This window comes from Lynx rufus, unplaced genomic scaffold, assembly GCF_022079265.1.
Source record: "Lynx rufus isolate CCGP_SWC_20201006 ecotype Redwood Valley unplaced genomic scaffold, mLynRuf1.p SCAF_2, whole genome shotgun sequence".
Lineage (NCBI taxonomy): Eukaryota > Metazoa > Chordata > Mammalia > Carnivora > Felidae > Lynx > Lynx rufus.
This window is the reverse complement of record NW_025814834.1, coordinates 120,146,083-120,152,082: the sequence shown is the minus strand read 5'-3', so window position 1 is coordinate 120,152,082 and position 6,000 is coordinate 120,146,083.

The window sequence follows — 6,000 nt, the reverse complement described above, 5'->3', positions numbered from 1 at the left end:
CTTTAAGGTACTTTTCCTTATCTTATTCTGTCTCCTGTTAGTTTTTAAAATACTGTAGGTTTTAAAACTACAATAATTTGTATCGTATTCGTTTTCTCTCCCTCCCTACCAGCTCCCAACTGCCAGCTCCTACAGGGAACACATTGATTTACTCACTTTGGTTGTCCACGTCCCCCCCCCCCAATAATGAGCCCTCAAATTATTTCTTAAAGTGCATAAAATTAGGTGTCCTTATTTCTCTCCCTCAGTCCCAAAAGGAAGGACTAACAAGACCAGGAAATCTAGTGATGTGGCCAAGATCACATCAGGTAAGGCAGAGCCATGGAAACTACCTAGCTCTCCGAACAGGATCCAATAACCTGTCAGCACCAAGAGCCAAGCCTGCTTAATTATCCTGCTAAATAAGTAGACATGATAGAAAGTGGCGATTAGCTTCAGAAGTTAGACAGAATGTTCTAGAAAAAGAACCCTCATCCCTTGGCCAAATGCCAGCACCCCTGTTTGCATCCGATTGTCCTGTTGGAGTCCTCCCCTCCGCTCTAAGTTTTTAACACTCAGTTCAGCTCTGCAAAGGACAGAGGTGGCACACAGCTGTGTCTGTGTTCATGGTGGGAAATGCTACTAGACTCTTGCCAATGTGACGGGACAGCTGCTTCTCTGCTCACCCCTGGAGGAAAAGCAGGACCAGAATGAACAGAAGTTAAATGATGAATGAAAAAGACTAACGATCATCCGTTAGAAGTTGCTTGGTTGGGGAGGGGGTCAGCGGGGAGGCTCATCAGGAAACACAATCAAATACGGGGGAAAACGTCTATTTAACATTGTAAGTGTCTGTTCAGACCAAAGCTTCTTCTGTGGCCGTTTTCAGGGGGTTTGTGTTTTTTCATTTTCTACTACAGTCTTGTTATCTCTCTCACCTACATACAATCATCAGCCTAGAAACCCCTTTTCCTCAAGAGTCCAGAATTAAGCTATGGACAAACAGAGGCTCTTCAAGAAGTGTGTAAAAAGGTCCATGCTCTACAGGAAGTAGGTGACCAGAAATATTTACCAAACTACCAGTTCGATCAATACATAAAAGTACCTAGTTGGGAGCAGGGAAGAAATAAAGGGAGTTCTTATAGCAACTGCTTCTGAGCTAGTCCAGGCTGAGGTCACAGTCTAGTAAAATTCAATTGACATTCACCTTATTTAAAAAAAAAAAAAAAAAAAAAAGTGAGGGAACATTTCTGCAGGTTTATTTTGCATGAGATTTCTCACTTCTGGGGTAAGCTGGGTTTGCATTAAAATAGATATGGCACACGTACACTCACCAAAAGGAGAAAAACAAGAAAAGTTCATGTATATAAAAATATATCAAGAGAATGAGAAGGCAAGCCACAGACTGGGAGCAAATATTTGCAAAAGACACATCACATATAGGCCTGTTATCCAAAACATACAAAGAACCCTTAAAACTTAACAACAAGAAAATGAACTACTTGATTTAAAAATGGGCAAAAGGGGCACCTGGGTGGCTCAGTCCATTAAGTGTCCAACTTCAGCTCAGGTCATGATCTTGCGATTCCTGAGTTCGAGCCTCGCATTGGGGTTGGCGCTGACAATACAGAGCCTGCTTGGGATTTTCTCTCTCTCTCTCTCTCTCTCTCTCTCTCTCTCTCTCTGTTCCTCCCCCATTTGAGCTTTCTCTCTCCAAATAAATAAATAAAAACTTTTAAAAATTCTTTTAAAAAATTTAAAATAAATAAAATAAAAATGGGCAACAGTTCTAAACAGACACCTCACCAAAGATCTATAGATGGCAAATAAGCCTATGAACAGGTGTTCAACATGATATGTCACCAGGGATCTACAGTTTAAAACAACAACACACTACTACACATTTATTAGAATGGCAAAAAATTCAGAACACTGACAACATCAAATGATGGTGATGATGCAGAGGAACAAGAACTCTCTCTTAGCACTGATAAGAACGCGAAATGGTACAGCCACTTGGGAAGAGAGATGGGCAGCTTTTTATAAAACTGAGCCTTTCATACCACACAGTCCAACATTCTCACTCCTTGGTGTTTATGCAAATGAGTTGAAAACTTAACATCCACACATAAAACCCTGCATATGGAGGTTTACAGCAGCTTTAATCATAATCACCAAAACTTGGAAACAACCAAGGTATCCTTCAACAGATGGATAAACTGTGGCACGTCCAGAAAACAGAATATTATTCAGAGCTAATAAGAAATGAGCTATCAAGTCATGAAAAGCCGTGGGGGGAACTAAGTGCCCATTACTAAGTGAAAGAAGTCAATCTGAAAAGGCTACATACTCTATAACATTCTTGAAAAAGCGAACTATGGAGACGGTGAAAAGACCAGTGTTTGCCGGGAGTTAGAGGGGAGAAAGGGATGAACAGGCAGACACGGGGGACGTTCTAGGGCAGTGAAACTATTCAGCATGATGTTAAAATGGTGGATACGTGTCATTATACATTTGCCAAAACTCCTGGAATGTACAACACCAAGAGCAAATGCTAACGTGTACTGTGGACTTTGGGTGATAATGATGTGTCAATACAGGTTCGTGGATTTTTAACAAACATACTGCTCTGGTATGTGATGCTGATAATAGGGAGGCTGTGCATATGTAGGGGCTGGAGGCCACTCTGGAACTCTCTACCTTGTGCCCAACCTTGCTGTGAACATAAAACCGCTCTAAAAAATAAAGGCCATCTTGTGAAAAACAATCTATATTTCCTCTGCTTATATAACATTTAAGCATGGACACTTTGCTACATCACACAGTAGGAAATTGGCAATGCCATCATATTAGGAAAGAATCAAAATGAAATACTTTAAAAGATAACACATTCATTCACTCAACAAATCATCACTGAACACTTACCATGTACATCACAGAACCATTGTACTGGGTTCTGCTTTGTGGAGGTTACGTTCTAATGAAATAATCACTGCTTTCAAAACCACCTACTACTACCAGAAATTATTGTCAACACCTGCCTGAGAGATTATTTTAAAAAGAGAAAAAAGGGGCGCCTGGGTAGCTCAGTCAGTTAAACGCCCAACTGTTGACTTGAGCTGAGGTCATGATCTCATGGTACGTGAGTTCGAGCCCCGCATCAGGCTCTGCACTGACAGTGTGGAGCCTGCTTGGGATTCTCTGGCTCCCTCTTTCTCTGCTTGCTCTCTCTCTCTCAAAATAAATTTAAAAAAATAAAAAAGACTAGAAAAAAGAGTGATTCTTTGAAATACACAAAGGTTCCTAGGTGTTGGGCGGGGTGGGGGCAGGCGGGAGGGCGGGGGGGGGGGGTGGTCAACAACTGGAAATGGGTTATTCCAATAGTGCTTTGCCTTAGTGTTTCAAGCACCAAAGATATGCTAACCACATGAATGTGCACAGCACTGAGATAAAAGTGACACATTTCTGATTAATAAAAACCAGAAAGAATGGCTCCTGTTTTCTAACTCATGGTAAGATTCTAATAAAGTTCTCAGGAGACAATATATACCTAAAATGCCTCTCTGAAACAGGTAGGATCTTTCCCCCTAACTACACGTAGTTTAGCAACTTACAGCACGTACAGGATGCATACTTTACCCTTTGCAGGAAGGGAAACTTGAAGACTTACATGTGGCCCAGCCACACACCTCGCTGGAAAACTTGCTGGCCTACAGATGCGCAGTGAATGACTGCGGAACGAAGGCAGGCATCCCAAGAACTATACTAGTTGCCTTAAAATGATTCATATGCTTAAAAACACCCCACAGCACACTGTGTTTATACCCAGCCTTCCAAAGTGCTGCACAGCCTTGAGGTCAGGGAAAAAGGAGGCACAGTGGGTCTCGGGGATGAATGCGATCTTGTGGTGAGTAAAAGCCTTTTCCACCCGAAGAGGAGAGGCCGCTGATCTTTTTTACCATCCCCATCAATACAGGACGCAATAAAGTCCAAATCCATACCCCACACAAGTGATGCTGCTCTCAGAGGTAAAAACAAACAAACGCTCTTCCTTCCTCACCCCAGCCTTACCTTCCCCGGCCCAAACATATCTGTAGGAGCAGGGAAACTTCTGATTTTCTCAGATGTGCAATAAAAAGGCCCTTCCTATAAGATTACAGGAGAAGGTGGGCATGACATCAAGGGGGGAGGTACTGAAGCAATGGCCCCGCCCATGCTACCCCATTATCCATAAAACACCATAATCATTTATCAGTGATGTCAGTCAAGCTCATGAAACTCAGCAATACAGGGGTCGGCTCTGGCATATTTCCAGGTGTTTATTTCTTGCGGCAGTCATGTGAAAGGGATGAAAATTAACCAAGAACATGATCCCAGTGACCTCTCTTCCAAACTGTCAACATGCAAATAATGTTTCATGCCTGCATTTTTGCATTTTCAGTCATTACCAATTTATGGTCCACTCAGCTCAGTTCCTGAAGGGCCACCCCACGCTGGGTTGTGTTCTGGACACATGGTTCCTGCCATGCGCAGGGAATACGCAAATATTCCCTCCACTATGGGGCTTATTCAGGTTTGCTTTCATTAGGAAGACGCTGACCTTCAGGTATTTCAGACAATGCAGAAAATTAGAGGAGAGGCTGAGTGTAACCTGGAGTGTCAAGAAAGGCTGCTTGGAAGGGGTAAGACTTGGCCCGGAGGGAGGAATAGAAAGAATTCAGATAGGCTGGGAGAGAGGGGAAAAGGATTCGAGGCACCGTTCTGTGCTACAGAGTCTTATTAGGGATTCTGAACCTGAGCTTTCCAGCTGATGGCCCTGGGAGTTTAAGGGCATAAGAATAATGAATTTATGAAAAACCAGTACCTCTCAGAATGAGATCCACTAGCATGAACTTAAAACCCAGTGTTGCTGGCAGGAAATTTGGGAAGTGAAGGAAGAAAGAAGAGAGATCTGGCAGTTTTCTCCCAGAGTGAGGAAAGATCCACCCTTTCTGACCAGGGTTGGGAGTCAGAGAGCCAAATTCCAGTCTACCTCCAGATCGGAATCTGGGACTTGAAGCAAGTTACTTTAACTTCCCTCTGAGCTCCCATTTCCTCCGTTTTTGAATGGAAATCATAATAGGTAAGTCATCAGACGGAGGCAATGCATGGAAATTATCTAGTGCGATAGTTGCTACACAGGTGTTCAATAACTGTAACTGTTGCTGTGATCAAGGGAAAAACAAGCATGAAAAGCTGTCCAGTTAGAGCTAAGTGAGGGGCGACAAAATTGCAGTGTCTTGGAGGAAAATCTGAGAGCCTGATCTGCCTTGTAACTTGTATATACTACGTTTTAATCCTGGCAGACAGCTTGGGCTGTAAAAACCAAAGCAACATGGGGCGCCTGGGTGGCTCAGTGGGTTAAGCGTCCGACTTCGGTTCAGGTCATGATCTCGCGGTTTGTGGGTTCAAACCCTGTGTCAGGTTCTGTGCTGACAGCTCAGAGCCTGGAGCCTGCTTCAGTTTCTGTGTCTCCCTCTTCCTCTGCTCCTCCCCCACTCACACTCTGTCTCTCTCTCTCTCTCAAAAATAAATAAACATTAAAAAGTTAGAAAAAAAAAAAATCAAAGCAACATGACAGACGTCAGTGGCTTCACTCCAAACAGCAGGAGAGCCTCTGCGGTGCTGCTTTCTAGAAAGCACATCTCACCCTCACAAAACTGAGAGGGAACAGTTACCTCCTTCCATCCAGGAGCCAGCCAAAAAGTCACTGATTATTCACCTGGGATTAATCCATTCTGCACCCTATCTGTAAGAGTCTGAAAACGTAGGCTGGCAAAGAACCTACTCAACAAACTTCTAATGAATGTCTTTGTACTAGACTTGGTGATAGATCCTTCTAGGGCCTCTTAATCCAGGAGCAAAAGGAAAAGTTCCAGACTGTTATGCACCAGATGCTTTAGGTTCACAATTGCAATGAATCCTCACAGGTCTATGAGAAAGGCTTCATCCCCTTTTTTTGTAGAAAAGAGATAAATTAAG